Source organism: Mercurialis annua, linkage group LG7, assembly GCF_937616625.2.
Source record: "Mercurialis annua linkage group LG7, ddMerAnnu1.2, whole genome shotgun sequence".
NCBI lineage: Eukaryota > Viridiplantae > Streptophyta > Magnoliopsida > Malpighiales > Euphorbiaceae > Mercurialis > Mercurialis annua.
Window position 1 is genome coordinate 37,000,796 of NC_065576.1, and position 18,332 is coordinate 37,019,127.

Consider the following 18,332-nt stretch of genomic DNA (forward strand, 5'->3'; position numbering starts at 1 on the left):
ATAGAAATTTATTGATTTTAACTCGATTCTTAGCGTTTTTGGAAAAACTAAAATACGGGTTTTGTCGGAAATGAAGTGTTTGGTGTGTATGGCGAGAGATAGCACGACGGGAAGCCCGGAAACAATGTTTCCGGGGGCTGCGTGCGAAACGCACACCAGTGTGCGGACGCACACCCACGGTGTCCGAACGCACACCACCCTGTGCGGGCGCGCATTGGGTCCGCGGGGACCAAAGTGGACTTTTTTCCCGAGGGACTAATGGACTTTTAGCCCTAGCTGAACAAGAATTCAATATTTTTGAATATTAGACCCTAAAAATGATTAAGGACCCCGATAATTCGAAAAATAAAGTTTTAGCTCGACATTTTACGCGAGCATCGATAACGAAAAACGTTAAGGATATTATACGTTTCTCGAATACGAGAAACAGAGTTCGAGATATTGTGACTATGATAAAGGAATATCGAGATCACGAATAATGTTAAAAATGAAACTAAACCCTAGAACTTAAAAGTATTATACATATTAAAGTATGAGGTGCACGTCTAATCATTAAACAATTTGTCAGATGTGTCAGCGAGTAGTGGGGTCAGTAGACACGGACTAGTAAGAGCGTACTATCAGATCGACCACATCATTACTTAGATAGCGGTCACAGTGAGTTGTATTTTAGTTTCGTGTATTATATATTAAAGTTATTTTATATATATAATTAAACTGTTTATCGCATCGCATGATATATGGTTTGAGTAAATAATAGATATTTTTATTAAGTATATATAGGAGAACTAGTATGCGATCCGAAGAAACTAGCTACATATTGGGTGTCAATAGGCTGTGTGATCACCAGCATTGAGTCAGTCTAGTGTGTTTGCATTGGAGAAATGATTTGATATGTATGGCATGATGTGATTATGAAATTCAAGATTGGGTATATGATTTCGATACGAGTGAGCACTCGATTACGGTGTAACCTGTAGTCCCCGTATCTAGTGGGTTGGACCCACCAGTGAGTTGGATTCACAACTTGAGATTTATGATTGGGTTGAACGATATATGATTATTCAAGAGATGTGTCGCATGCTAGGATATAGTTTCGTACGGATCAAATACATGTTTATATGTTTTATATTATTGTTTTCTTGAGATGTGATACTATGTTTTTATATTAATACCGTCAGTAAATACAAACTCACTCAGTATTTTCCCAAATACTGACCCCTCACCTTTAATGTCTTTCAGGTACTTAATATGTGGACCTAGCTAGAGGCCAATTTTGAAGTCTAGAAGTCAGTTGTGTATGTATAGTATCTGACTTCTGTGAATGCTGCAGTAGTGGTCCCGTGTGACAGAATCGTAGCCTAGACAGTAGTACATTTTGATTGTACATATTACTTGCTGTCCTGTTTATATGTTTTTGTAAGCTGCGTTTTTTATATGTTGTGCACGGCACCAGATGCCGGTGATATGTTGGATATACCAACTGATGTATATGGTACCGCGATGCCAGTTTGTACAGGGTACGGTAACTAGAGCCCGCAAGGTTTTTGAATAGTTAGTGTAAATGTTTGTGTATACATGTTATGTATACTTGCTTCTGTTACTTTATGTTATTTGTTTATTATTTGGAAAAATTAATAGTGATTTAAGGCTTATTACGGGTTCCAGAGCTACCACTCCCGTTCCCTAGCGCCGGTTGTGGCTCAATAATTTGGGTCGTGACAGGTAGTTTGTATATGAAAATGAGAAAATTTAAATTGCATAACTAAAATGAAAAAACGTATAAAGTTCATAATTTTTTTTAACATTAACTCTTAAAATATTGAACATATTAAACTTTTTTATATTTGTTCAAAGATATTTGGTTAATAGTCAATAATTAAAAATTAAATTAATTTACTGTATTTTTAGTTTAAATACAAAATCTGAAACTTAAAAGTTTAACAACATGATATTCCCGCTACAAAGTGTGGTACAATTACTGGCTCACGCACGTGGATGGTAATGAGCAAAAGCAAGAATAATAATGCTTCTTAAAAAGTCTATTACTTCCAAAAGAAAAGGCCTATTACAGTTGTACAGTCTTCTAACACTAATCATTAACATCGTTAGTTGCATCATCACCAACCATCATCATGTACAATCAAAATTTTAAAAAAAGTCAAATCTTCTGTAAAGTCAAATCTTATCTCAGGCATCTAGCTTTGTCCTGAGACAAACTCTGTTAAAGGTCGTCTGAAAAAATAAACCCAGATGAGTTCGTGTCCTCAAACGACGACGAATTATTCATATGAGAATACAAACCCAAACCAAGACGACTCAGCAAGATCTGTTCGTCGCGGGTCCGAGAGTCGCGGTAGGTCCGAAGGCGTCGGGAGGTCAAAAAAAGAGAAAATTACACATATGGGCTGATAGCGGGCTTTTATTACAAAATTGCTAAGGCTGTCAAAATCTTTCAACTGTGCTAGCTTTTTATTTACATTAAAATACTAATAACGGGATTATATTACATGTTGTACGAGAAGCATCCCTACCTTACATGTGTCATTCTAATTACAATCAACCCACTTTTTCCATCTTTTCAATCTCACCCTCTCCACACCATTTTCGAATTCTGAGCAGTGGTAGATTGTTCTTTGGCGTTGCCTTGTAACTTTACTTCCTCTTCTTTCCATGGATATTCAGATACTCTATACGAAGACAACGATCTCGCAGCTCGCCGGCGGCTCGCACTAGAAGTTAAACTCGCCGGACTTCTATCTCTACCTCTTTGATTTCGAGTATTTTCAGCAGCTGTAGCAAATGGATCTGAATAATCTTTCTTCTTCCTCGGCGAGAAAGCCTTATGAAACATCTTTTTCCATTGAGCTAGCGGCGATCTCAGCGACAAAAGAGAACTCATGTCTTCGTACTGTAGTCTTGGAGGAGGCTTCAGCGGCTTGATTTTACCTCCGTCGAAAAGATCTTCAGTAGAAAGAGAAGTTTCTTCTAACTCGGACCTGAAATCAAAAGCGAATTCATCCCCTTTCGGCGACGGAGATCTAGGCGTACCAGGTCTTTCCTCCAAATTAAAAGCAAATCCGCCGCTGTTACTATCTTCAAACTCGTCAAAAGTATGATAAAACTCAGCGATTCTGGAGGGACTGGAAGGACCACTAAAAGAAAAATCACCCAAACGCCTAGGCGTAGACGGAGCACTCAAGACGGAGCACTGTTTCTCTTTACTATTTTTCTAATTAATTTCTCTTTAAACTTCTTATTCTGCTTCTGGGTCTGCTTGTTTTGATAAAAAAATTGCATTCTTTTATCTGGGTACTCAACTTTTTCAGCACAAAAATATGAAAGTTTAACATTTTCTCATGCTATCTTGGTTGAATTTGTGCTTTGAATTTGTTTATTAACTGAAATTGGTTAATTATAAAGGCCCATTTTAATTTCAGCATAATTTTCTTTTAATCTTAATTTATTGTTTCTTTTTTTTAGAAGAATTTATTGTTTCTTGAATGACTGCTCTTAATTAAGCTAATTAAGGTGGTGGAGATGACGTGGAATAGGAATACCAATAATTCTGCAACCTTCAACAGCTCCCATCAACACAATTTGCCAACTTGGCATGGCTAAGATGCTCTGTGTATGGACAAGCTTGTACCTTAAAATATTACACTTTGAATGTTTCAAACTTCTTACAGTTTCATAGATTTGCCTTTTTTTGGGTTTCAGTTACTTATGGAGAAGTATGTGTACACTATTCCTTTAGTGTGTTGTAAAAAAAATTGATTCATAATAAAATAGATGTATTATTAAAATTATATTCGTTATGTACTTTTTATGTATTTAAGATGTATTTTTTATGTATATTAAGATGTATTATTTAAATAAAATATTGTCAAATTTTATATAACGAATACGTTGTTGATACATTTTTAATACATCTCTAATACATTTTCGACACATCTCAGATATATTAGATAATTATAAATTTATTATTTAAGAAAAATAGTTAATCGACGCATACATGAGTTAATCTTTTTTTTTTAAAATCTTGGATCGAAAAGTGAACTAGATGTAGTAAATTGAAGTTTAATTACTTGAAATAAATTAAATTTTTTATTTTTTATTTGTTATTTTTTATTTTTATCGATTTAATTGAATCAACCGATGAATATTTGATACATACAAAAGATATTTAAAAACATATTTGATACATCTACGATACACCTCAAATACATATCCAATACATTTGCAATACATATTTGATACATATTCGTTGTTCGGAACCTTTTTCTTATTGTCTTTTTTTTAAGTTTTATTACTAATATTTTTATACATCTCAAAGACTTATCAAAAAATTTATTACATGTATTACATATATATTTTATATACATATTTGATATATCTCTGATAAATAATTTATATATATGATAGATATATTTTTAAAATATATTAAACAGACACATCGTTGATATATAATTTATACATGATATATACATCCTTAATATGTCTTTTAAATATATTTTTAGATACATCTTTCATATACAATTAAAACATCTCGTATACATCAACAATACATATCAGAAACAGCTCACAGAATATTTATATATATGTTTTTTAGATGTGTTTGTTAGATACATCTTTTATATACAATTAAAACATGATAAATATATCCTTAATACATATCATTGATTAATATTTTATACAATTTACAGAGCATGTGGCATATTTTAATATATGTTATTGATATATTTCAACTATCCGTAAATTATATATTCAATGCGTTAAATATACAACTCAAATACAGCTCAAATGAATTTAAATAAATGAATTATTTATTTCAAAATTTAAAATAGTAATTAACAAAAGAATAATGCAAGCATCGAACATGTAATAGGAAGACACATTATTTTATAGATACTTTTTTTATAACATAATTTATGTATTTTTAAAATATATAATACCTGTATCTTTTAATTTAAAATATATTATACATATACCTTATAGGCATATAAATAATAAATATAAATAATATATATGTGTGTGTGTGTGTGTGTGTGTATTTATATATTTATAATTGTTTTAAAAATAAGGAAAAATGATAAAACAAATGTTTCTGATACATTGCGGATACATAACAGATACATAAATAATACATGTTTGAATATTTAACTTGTGACATGATGCATTTGTTTGACACGCGCGTCAAGCACATGTCTGAGCGCGCGTCAGGCGCAGATCTGACACGTTTCTGACGCGTTTTTGACCAATTTTGACACGTTTTTGACTTTTTTTCATTTGTTTTGAGTGTGCCATGTGTTGCATACTCATTGGAAAGGTATTAGATGTAAAGTTTCAATTTTTTTAGGTGCTGATGTAATATTTCAGCAAACTTAGTATTTTTGTTATTTTCTTCCTTTTTTTGAATAGTTTTGTCATTTACTCTCAAAAAAGGCGACCGTGGAGTCGGTTTAATTTTTAATAAAGTTCAAAAAATTGATTAATTATATATTTAATTAAATTCTCACTTAAAATTTATTTGAATTTTTAAAACATAAAGAACTTGTTTAAATTTTTTCAAACAGAAAAAAATATGATATTATCATTAAATTTAGTTGTTTTAAATGCTTTTATCCTTATAGTAACAAATCGTCTAATATTTTCAATATATGGCATAATTGAAAGTTGAAAATGTGAAATAGGTGCTATTGAAAAAAACTACAACCTCAGGGATACTAAAAAAAAATTAATGAGACCTTTTGCCTAAAATATAAAAGTCTAAATATCGAGAGTGATTTTTCTAACTTCTAGCATGCGAGGTAAGAATTATAATTTAAAAATGGAAGGGAAGTTTACATATTCATCTAACAAAATAAAAATATTTGCATTTTATACCTCAAATCGAAAAAAACTATAAAAAAATACTTCACGTTTTTTTCAAATTTACGTTTTTGCTCTCGATATTTAAAATAATTATTATTTTATTCCGTTATCATATATATGTATCATTATCATGTCAATATCATAATCTTACTGGTAAATTTTTTAATTTTATTCCATTATCATACATGTATTCACTATCATATCGGTGTCATAATGTTTCTGTAAAATCATTTGATGTACTTTATCGTACTATTATCATAACCTGTTTTCATAAAAATTATTATAACATAATCATAATATACTTTATCATAACAATATCATAAGTATTATCATATTATTCTCATGATTTACTTTATCATACTGATATCATAACATTATTTTACTATTATCATAATCTTATCATATTTTTATCTATCTATTATCATAGCTGTATCATACGATTACCATACTATTTGTCACGACCCAATCTCAGAGCCGAGACCGGCGCTAGGGAATGGGAGTGGTTGCTCCAAAACCCGTAGCAAGCCTAAAAACGTAAAATAATTTTTCGCAAAACATAAAAGTCATGCATGACATAAATAAACACGTGTCATGCAGAAGCACACAAGCCAGGCACACATATCCTCTGGCAGTCACAATATATATAACGCAGCAAGCGTAAAACGTTTAAGACTTTAAAACGGTAAAGTTATATTTACAGAAAGCTACACATATAAGCTGACTTACAAAACACTTATCTACTGCAGCTCTAAGAGTAAAGTACTGTTTCTTTATATACTCAAAAATACAGACTTCTGGAAGTAGGATAGAAGTCCGTTGCTTCAAAGCGTCTTTATCCTGAAAGGAAATCTGTGAGGGGTCAGTATATTGGGATATACTGAGTGAGTTCATACATTACTAATAAGTATTCAAATAAAATCATAAACGATACTTAATCGTATGCAGCCAAGTACAGGATCCGAATGAAACATTAATCCTCAAACATACTAATAATCAATCGATCAACCTAATCATAAATATCAATTGCGAGTCCAACTCGCTGGTGGCCCAGCCACTAGATACGGGGACTTCCAGGCTACACCGTAGCCGAGTTCACTCTCGTATCGAAATCATAACCCAATCGTAAATTTCATGTTCATCATCAGCTCCCAGCTGAGGTATATCAAAACTGGTGATCACACAGTCCTATTGTCGCCCAATAGGTAGCACGTTCCATCGGATCAATACTGGTTTCAAATCAACCATATGTAATTCATAAAAAGAATTCGCATATAAAACATGTAATTCAAATATAAAGCAATATAAAATAATTGCTTAATAAATACTTTAAAAGCAAATCGTATAAACTCACAGAAAACGCTTATCCAAAAATACGTCGGGGCTTTAGAAACGTCAAGCTTCCCGAGCTCCTGGTCCAGCTCCTTCATACCTCGCTGGATCTAAAACAATTTCAAAACATTTGACTCACATCAGAATCCTATTCTAAGATTAACTCTAGACTCGAGACTCGACACATTGAACTCTTATTAATCGTCGTGCTTCTCACGCATATCCCATTAAACGATATCAAACTCGTTTACGGATCGCAAATTACTTCCAATTCAATCTTCTTATAACCTCATTAGGTTAACTACTATTCGATTTCCGATTCAATACGCGTAATTAATTCAATCGAAGTACGAAGACTCAGGGTGCGAGAATCGAAGGGTGCACGCTCGTGCAGGGAGGTACACGTTCGTGTACCATATGATGGTACACGTTCGTGTACCTTAGTACACGTTCGTGTACCATTGATGGTACACGTTCGTGTACCATAAGTACACGTTCGTGTACCACAGTACACGATCGTGTACTGTCGTGCACGATCCCCCGAAATCGATTTCCGGGGTTTCCGACCTGCTATATACGTAAAAACGCTCCAAACTCAGCCAAAACGCGTATTCTAAGCTCAAAACGCTATATATCAATCCTATATTCGATAAAACGATAAAATCGTTTCGTGGCCTAAAACTTTGAATCGATATAACTTAAAATATAATCAACGAAACGGTAAAACGTCAAGCTTACCGTGATTCGCCTCGAGAATACGATCAATTCGAGCTATTAAACGTCGAAAATGGACGAGAAACGGAATCGAGCGACGGAACCGTAAGGAACGGAGCGAGAGAAATGAGAAAGAGAAAGAAAAGAGATGAAGGTTCTGTAACCTTCATCTGAAGGTTTAAATCATATGAATAATGGCTAACTTGCCATTTGGTCCTTGAAACTTTTCAAAAGCTTCAATTTAGTCCAAAACTTATTCAATTAATCTTTCTATTAATTCAAATACGTATTATTTATATCCGAATAAATAATACTAACTCAAAAATACATATTTCCATCGAAAATCCTCGAATTTCTATTTTCGGGCTTAATTGGCTAATTTGCACTTTAGCCCCTAAACTTTTCAAAATTTACAATTTAGCCCTAAAATGCTTCCACATCCAACTTTTCATAATAACTCCTTTAATCCCGCTAATTGACTCATCAAATTTTTATTCTAAATTTCCGATATAATCAAATTAAATTCTCCTTAATTTAATTTATCGGAAATCTCGACACGTGGCACGACTTAATTACCTTAAAATATTTTGGGGTATTACATTCACCCCCCCTTAAAATAAATTCGTCCTCGAATTTAAAATTTAGCCACGTACCTTGAGTGAATAGATATGGATACTTCTGCCTCATATCCTCTTCTGTCTCCCACGTGCACTCTTCTACGGATTGACTCCTCCATAGAACTTTTTCACCATCGGAATTCTCTTTGTCCGTAGTTGTCGTATTTGCGTATCGACAATTTGCACTGGCCGTTCTTCGTAAGTCAGTTCTTCGCTCACATCCACCACTTGCGGTTGAATTATTCGAGAAGGGTCTGGTACATACTTCCGAAGCATGGAAATATGGAAGACCGGATGGACTTGCGACATCTCCTGTGGCAAGTCTAGCTTATAGGCAACTGAGCCTATACGCTCCACGATCTGATATGGTCCGACATATCTCGGAGCCAATTTACCCTTCTTTCCGAAACGAATAAATCCCTTCATCGGTGATACTTTGAGAAATACGTAGTCTCCGATCTGAAATTCGATATCTTTCCTCTTGGGGTCCGCGTAACTCTTCTGTCGACTGGAAGCAGTATTCAAACGCTGCTTTATCAACGGAACTTTTTCTGACCTAATCTGGATAATCTCTGCTCCAGTGAGCTTTCGCTCACCGACTTCGTCCCAACAAATAGGAGATCGACATTTTCGCCCGTACAATGCTTCGTAAGGAGCCATCTCGATGCTTGAATGATAGCTGTTGTTGTAGGCAAACTCGACTAGAGGTAGGTACGTATCCCAACTACCTCCGAAGTCTAATACGCAAAGTCGAAGCATATCTTCTAACGTTTGAATCGTCCGTTCAGACTGACCGTCTGTCTGAGGGTGAAACGCAGTGCTGAAATTCAATCGCGTTCCTAATACGTCTTGTAAGCTCTTCCAAAAATGAGAGGTAAATACAGAACCTCTGTCTGAAACGATTGATACGGGAACTCCGTGTAGGCTTACGATCTTATCGATATAAATCTCCGCCAACTTTGCTGCAGAATAAGTCGTCTTGATAGGAATGAAGTGCGCTGACTTCGTCAAACGATCCACAATTACCCAAATAGAATCAAAACCTTTCTGCGTCTTGGGCAATCCGATTACGAAATCCATCATAATTTGCTCCCACTTCCACTCTGGAATGGGTAAGGGCTGAAGAAAACCGTAAGGTCGCTGATGCTCTAATTTGACTTGCTGACAAGTGGGGCATTTTGCTACGAACTCTGCGATGTCTTTCTTCATTCCGCTCCACCAGTACGTTGTCTTGATGTCGTGGTACATCTTCGTGGAACCAGGATGAACACTATACATCGTTCCATGAGTCTCCTCCATGATCTTCTGTCTTAAGTCTTCCACATCTGGAACGCACATTCGACTGCCGTATTTCAGCATTCCGTTGACGATACTGAAATCTTGACTCTTTCCTTGTTGTACTTCCTCAATTAGATGCTTCAATTGAGGGTCATCCGCTTGCAACTCTTTAATCTGATCTATTAACGTCGATCGTATCGTTAACTGAGCCATTAGGTTTCCGAGAGATGAAATCTCAAACTCAACCCCTTGGCTAAACATCGTATGAATCTCGTTAATTAATGGCCTCCGCCATGTTGTTGTAACGTGCGCGAGACTTCCTGCCGACTTCCTGCTTAAGGCATCTGCCACTACGTTGGCCTTGCCTGGATGGTATTGTATCGTACAATCGTAGTCTTTCAGTAGCTCCATCCATCTCCGCTGTCTGAGGTTTAACTCTCGTTGGTCAAAAATGTACTTGAGACTCTTATGATCCGTGAATATCTCGCACGTGGCACCATATAAATAATGTCTCCAAATTTTTAGCGCGAAAATCACCGCTGCTAACTCTAGATCATGCGTCGGATAATTCGCCTCGTGCTTCTTAAGCTGTCGCGATGCGTACGCTATTACTCTACCGTGTTGCATAAGAACACATCCTAGTCCAATTCTTGATGCATCACAGTAAACTGTTAATCCTTCCGTTCCTTCTGGTAGTGCCAAGACTGGTGCCGTCGTCAGACACTCTTTCAGTTTCAGAAAACTGAGTTCACATTGGTCCGTCCAATTGAATGTCGCGTTCTTTTGAGTTAACTTCGTTAAAGGTACAGCGATCTTCGAAAAGTCCTGTACAAATCGTCTGTAATATCCCGCTAAACCAAGGAAACTTCTAATTTTCGTAACTGATTCAGGCCGCTTCCATTCTATCACAGCTTCGATCTTCTTTGGGTCAACCTTAATGCCGCTTTGTGAAACCACATGACCTAAGAAAGCCACTTCCGTTAGCCAAAATTCACATTTAGAGAATTTGGCGTAAAGCTGATGCTCTCTTAGCGTCTTTAGTACTATTCGCAGATGTTGAGCGTGCTCTTCTTCTGAACGTGAATAGATCAAAATATCGTCAATGAACACGATCACGAACTGATCCAAGTACGGTTTGAATATCCTATTCATCAAATCAATGAAGGCTGCTGGGGCGTTCGTCAATCCGAATGACATAACGAGGAACTCATAATGTCCATATCGAGTTCGGAAAGCAGTCTTTTGTATGTCATCGTTATGAATCTTCAATTGATGATAGCCTGATCTTAGATCAATCTTAGAGAAAAACTTCGCTCCTTGTAACTGGTCGAACAAATCGTCGATTCTGGGTAACGGATACTTATTCTTAATCGTCACCTTATTCAGCTGTCGATAATCGATACATAGTCGAAGCGATCCATCCTTCTTTTTCACGAACAACATTGGTGCACCCCACGGGGATACACTCGGTCTAATAAAACCACGATCAAACAATTCTTCTAACTGATCCTTAAGTTCTTTGAGCTCTGCTGGCGCCATTCGATAAGGAGGTATCGATATTGGCTTCGTGCCAGGAGCCAATTCGATACAAAATTCAATCTCGCGATCTGGGGGTAATCCAGGTAATTCCTCTGGAAAACGTCTGGATATTCCGACACAACTGGCACGTTACTTAAATTTATACTTTTCTTCTCCACGTCTCGTACTATTGCTAAGAATCCTTGACATCCCTTCTTCAACATACTACAAGCTTTAATAGCTGAAATAATACTCGTAGAAGATTCCATCTTATCACCCTGAATTGAAACCGCTTCAATTCCAGGCGTGTTAAACGTCACCGTCTTCTTCCGACAATCCACGTTGGCATAGTGCTGAGCTAGCCAATCCATTCCTAGTATAACGTCAAAAGCTAATACTTCGAGTAAAATTAAGTCGACTAACAAATCTCGTCCTTGAACTTTCACAGGACAAGACGGGTAAACGATACTAACTTCCACACTTTCTCCAACTGGAGTAGCTACAGATAAGGGATTCCTAAGATACGCTGGTTGCACTCCTAACTTACTAGCAAAACTAGGCGAAACAAACGAATGTGTAGCGCCCGGATCAAATAAAACTAATGCGTCTTGAGAAGCGATAGAAAAGGTACCTTGCACCACCGCATTGGAAGCCTGAGCCTCCTGAGGATTCAGTGCAAAGACCCTAGCTTGACTTCCGCCAGCCTGCGAAGTCTGGCCAGTACCACGACCTCCGCCGTTTGTGCCTCCTCGATTCGCATAACCACGGCCTCTCTGGCCAGTAAAGGTACTTCCTGTTTGATCATATCCTGACGCTATTTGCTGCGCAGTTCTCTGCTGCTGATAAGAAGGCTGTACTACAGTAGTCATCGAACCCTGAGGCATCTGCCTCGGACAATCTCTGGCAAAATGGCCCCGTTGACCACAGTTAAAACATGCTCCATTAGCAGTGTAACACGCACCATAGTGCCTCCTATTACAATTCAGACATAAAGGAACTCCGCCTCCCATGACACTCATCGATCTGGCACTAAATCCGGTGCCTGAAGTACTGACTCTAGTTCCATACCGAGCTCTTTTATTTCTCTGCTGACGTGATGGAGGTCGAGAATAACTCCCAGCATAAGATCGGGTAGGTGCGCTCTGTACGCTGCGAAACGTATTATCTCTCACAAGTGCAATATTGGAAGGGTCAGGAATTTTTCCAAAACGGATAAGAGAAACTTCCATTTGCCTAGCACTATCAATCAGTTGCACTAAGGTTCTTCCGATATCAGACGTCAGACTCACAAATTCAGCTCCTAGACCCTCTACAAACCTTGAGTTCACTCTGACTAGGTCTGTAGTCAGGTCTGGTGCAAACCTACTCACTCTAGTGAACTCCGTCACATACTCTTGCACAGACCGATTGCCTCTACTCAGGGTCAACCACTGACTACGATAACTCTCCGTCACCGCATATGGTAAAAAGTATTCCCTAAAATGGTTCGCGAATTCAGCCCAGGTCATAGTCTCCATGGTTGGCTGAATATGCTGCTGAAACCAATCTTTTGCGGGTCCTTTCAATGACATTTCCACCATAATGATGGTCTGTCTCTCATTAGCTTGCAGGCGTCGAGCATTACGTTCTACTTCTTCGAGGAAATCGAGAGCATCACCTGTACTGTCAAACTTAGTTGGCTTGAGGCGCATATAAGCCAAAACGATATCTCGATCAGTAAAAGCAACATTGCGTAGCTGTTGCTGCTGTAGTTGTTCACGATGCATATTCTGCACTTCTGCCTGATTAGCTTGCATAGCCGCAATTCCCGTAAGGAACTGATTCAGATCAAAACCCACAACATTAGGTTGCTGGGCTTGCGCTTGCACTCCAGGTGCCTGCGCCTGGGCCTCTTGGCCACCACCTCCTCCGTGAACAGAAGACTCATCTTGAGCTTCTGGATGGACGTCATGCGCCCCTTCTATAACATTATGTGCTGCAGCGGCAGCTCGCTCTACTTCTTGTCGTTGGTCAGACATCCTGACCAAGACAAACAGCGTTACTTAGCCACATAATCGCATATTATCGCAAACGCATACCGTAATAAACGCGCATCTCATCACAAGCGAACACACACATAAGACAGACTCACATCCTAGAGGGAAAGCTGAAAGTTTGAAAATCAAACGAATACGTAACAAGGACAAGACTCGAGTCCTATATGCTGCAGTAGATTCCTAGGAAAATCAATCACTCTTCTGACATAAGCAATGGTAACTGGACCATGCTCTGATACCAACATTGTCACGACCCAATCTCAGAGCCGAGACCGGCGCTAGGGAATGGGAGTGGTTGCTCCAAAACCCGTAGCAAGCCTAAAAACGTAAAATAATTTTTCGCAAAACATAAACGTCATGCATGACATAAATAAACACGTGTCATGCATAAGCACACATGCCAGGCACACATATCCTCTGGCAGTCACAATATATATAACGCAGCAAGCGTAAAACGTTTAAGACTTTAAAACGGTAAAGTTATATTTACAGAAAGCTACACATACAAGCTGACTTACAAAACTCTTATCTACTGCAGCTCTAAGAGTAAAGTACTGTTTCTTTATATACTCAAAAATACAGACTTCTGGAAGTAGGATAGAAGTCCGTTGCTTCAAAGCGTCTTTATCCTGAAAGGAAATCTGTGAGGGGTCAGTATATTGGGATATACTGAGTGAGTTCATACATTTACTAATAAGTATTCAAATAAAATCATAAACGATACTTAATCGTATGCAGCCAAGTACAGGATCCGAATGAAACCTTAATCCTCAAACATACTAATAATCAATCGATCAACCCAATCATAAATATCAATTGCGAGTCCAACTCGCTGGTGGCCCAGCCACTAGATACGGGGACTTCCAGGCTACACCGTAGCCGAGTTCACTCTCGTATCGAAATCATAACCCAATCGTAAATTTCATGTTCATCATCAGCTCCCAGCTGAGGTATATCAAAACTGGTGATCACACAGTCCTATTGTCGCCCAATAGGTAGCACGTTCCATCGGATCAATACTGGTTTCAAATCAACCATATGTAATTCATAAAAAGAATTCGCATATAAAACATGTAATTCAAATATAAAGCAATATAAAATAATTGCTTAATAAATACTTTAAAAGCAAATCGTATAAACTCACAGAAAACGCTTATCCAAAAATACGTCGGGGCTTTAGAAACGTCAAGCTTCCCGAGCTCCTGGTCCAGCTCCTTCATACCTCGCTGGATCTAAAACAATTTCAAAACATTTGACTCACATCAGAATCCTATTCTAAGATTAACTCTAGACTCGAGACTCGACACATTGAACTCTTATTAATCGTCGTGCTTCTCACGCATATCCCATTAAACGATATCAAACTCGTTTACGGATCGCAAATTACTTCCAATTCAATCTTCTTATAACCTCATTAGGTTAACTACTATTCGATTTCCGATTCAATACGCGTAATTAATTCAATCGAAGTACGAAGACTCAGGGTGCGAGAATCGAAGGGTGCACGCTCGTGCAGGGAGGTACACGTTCGTGTACCATATGATGGTACACGTTCGTGTACCTTAGTACACGTTCGTGTACCATAAGTACACGTTCGTGTACCACAGTACACGATCGTGTACTGTCGTGCACGATCCCCCGAAATTGATTTCCGGGGTTTCCGACCTGCTATATACGTAAAAACGCTCCAAACTCAGCCAAAACGCGTATTCTAAGCTCAAAACGCTATATATCAATCCTATATTCGATAAAACGATAAAATCGTTTCGTGGCCTAAAACTTTGAATCGATATAACTTAAAATATAATCAACGAAACGGTAAAACGTCAAGCTTACCGTGATTCGCCTCGAGAATACGATCAATTCGAGCTATTAAACGTCGAAAATGGACGAGAAACGGAATCGAGCGACGGAACCGTAAGGAACGGAGCGAGAGAAATGGGAAAGAGAAAGAAAAGAGATGAAGGTTCTGTAACCTTCATCTGAAGGTTTGAATCATATGTATAATGGCTAACTTGCCATTTGGTCCTTGAAACTTTTCAAAAGCTTCAATTTAGTCCAAAACTTATTCAATTAATCTTTCTATTAATTCAAATACGTATTATTTATATCCGAATAAATAATACTAACTCAAAAATACATATTTCCATCGAAAATCCTCGAATTTCTATTTTCAGGCTTAATTGGCTAATTTGCACTTTAGCCCCTAAACTTTTCAAAATTTACAATTTAGCCCTAAAATGCTTCCACATCCAACTTTTCATAATAACTCCTTTAATCCCGCTAATTGACTCATCAAATTTTTATTCTAAATTTCCGATATAATCAAATTAAATTCTCCTTAATTTAATTTATCGGAAATCTCGACACGTGGCACGACTTAATTACCTTAAAATATTTTGGGGTATTACACTATTATCATAACTTTATAATGCAAAAATATTTTATATACTATATCATAACCTTATCAAGATAATATGATGATAACGATATGATAATATTATTAATACCGATATGATAATCAAATACTGTTTTTAGAAAAAATTGTTTTTTCCTGCAGTATTATGATACTGATATGATAATTTAGTGGTACCAACATGATGATCAAACAGTTTTCTGCATAAAAAAAATTTCCGGCAAAAAAAACATTTTTTTCAACTTTTTCAGTAGACTTTTAGATCTGAAAAATGGAAGAAAAAGAAAATCAAAGCCAATTTTTTAGATCCAAAAATTAAAATAAATCGTAAATATTACAACGAGCAAAAAAATTGATGAAATTAAATATGGAATGACGGCGAAGCGACGGCGGAGAAATGACGAGAAAGAAATTGAAAAAAAACAGAGAAGAAGGAAAAGAAAGAAACACGCGAAACAAAGAGAATATAATACAAGTGTAAGATTAAAAATAAAAATGCTTAGAATAAAATAAAGGGTTATTCCTACCAGATAGCACACGTCTTTTGCAATTTAAGCACATACTACCATTTATCTCAAATACATAACCTTTCAAATGTTTTTAAGTTTTAGCCTACGCCCCGTTTCCGACCCCACTGGAATCCAACGTGACTCGCTGAATTGCCTCGTCAGTGCTAGCGTGGCCTTCTTTATGTGAAGTCGTTTTGAATTATTCCTGCCAAATAGCATAAACTAACCAATGAGAGTTGGTTCAAGTGGTAAGCGGCTTGGTATCGCTTAAGTAAGGTCTCGGGTTCGAGTCCTTGTGAATGCAGAAAATTCCCACTGGAAGACTCACCCACCATGCCAGGTGCGCGACACGGGTCGGATCCGGATTAGTCAGGGCGAAGCCTTGGAAACCGGATGGGCTTACCAAAAAAAAAATAGCATAAACTACCATTTTGTCTCAAATATTAGCACAACCTTTTAAATATTTTAAATTTTAGCTTAAAATCTGTTTTCAGCCATTAAAATCACATCTAACCCTAACATCACAGCTTAAATTCACAGCCCTAGAATTACAACCATAAATTCACAAACTCTAACATCACAGACAGAAATTCACAACTTTAATATCAATACTGTAAAATTAGAAGTATAAAATCTTTCAATCAGAACATCCAATAAAATTTTAGAAAAAGATGTCGGAATCAAAAGTCAAAAGTTTGATCCACATTAAAACTTTAAATTCAAAAATAAATAAAATAACTAAATTAATTTTGTATTCGATAATTTTTATAACAAAAGTGATGTACCTCTAAAGCATATGCTTGTTCATAATACGTAGCAGATTTTTGTAACATATATTCACAACCCTACATATGTTTTTTTTTTTGAAAACGATCAAGAGATTTATTCATGAATCAACTTGAAAACAATTACAAGTGTGAGAAATTCAAAAACGTGAGAATACCGCTCCTGCTTACCTGACAAGGAACGGATAAAGTGCGCTAAATTATGCGCTGTCTGATCCGCAGATCGTACTCTTACAAAAACAAAAATTAAAATCGAAAATTGCTTAGCCAAATCTACACAGTCTTCAATCAAAAAGTCAGCTTCGGTAGTACCTCGAATCCTTTAATCCAACTGAAAATTTCTCGGATGTCCATTATCTCAGCCGTTCTAGGAGAGTAGCTGCCTATGATGTTAGAGGCACAGGCCTGGATCAGTTTACCTTTACTGTCATGAACCACACAACCGATGCCTACTGAACTGCCATCAACCGGACATGCAATGTCAACATATGTTATTTTATGATAAATGTGCATTTATTATTTTTAAATGTGCACAATTGGTTCCAATAGCCGGAAACTGGTTTTAGACTAAAATTTAAAAATGTTTGAAAGGTTGTGCTAATATCTGAGATAAAATGGTAGTTCGTGCTATATGGTAGGAATAATCCAAAACGACGTTGCATAAAGAAAGCCACGCTGGCGCTGACGAGGCAATCTGGCGAGCCACGTTGGATTCCAATGGCCGAAAACGGCACGTGAGCTAATAAATAAAAATATTTGAAAGGTTATGCTAATATTTAAGAAAATGGCAGTGCTTAAATTGAATCTCCAATTCATAATTTTTTTAATTTATTTTATTTTTGTAGATATTAAATAATGTTAATCTATTAATTTATTTATTCTATTACTTTTAAATACTAAAAATAAGATAAAATTATATTTTCAAAAGCAAAAATTATCAAAATTATTTAAAATTTGTATTTTTATTGATAAGATTTGAAGTAGAGAATGAATTTGGCTCTCTATATGTGGAGACGCTCTACTCTAAATTTTAAATATAGGAAGTCTATTGGAGTTTATATTTTATGTCAAACTCTTTAAATTAAAGAGTTTTACATTTTTAAAGAATGCATCGAAAATGCTCAAATATTTTAAAAGCTCATTGTCATTTCAACTATGCAAATCTCATTTGAATTTTTAGTACTTTTTTGTTCTTTTCATATTGATATAATTTTAAAGTATTAAATATATTTATCTACAGAGTTCATGAAATGTTT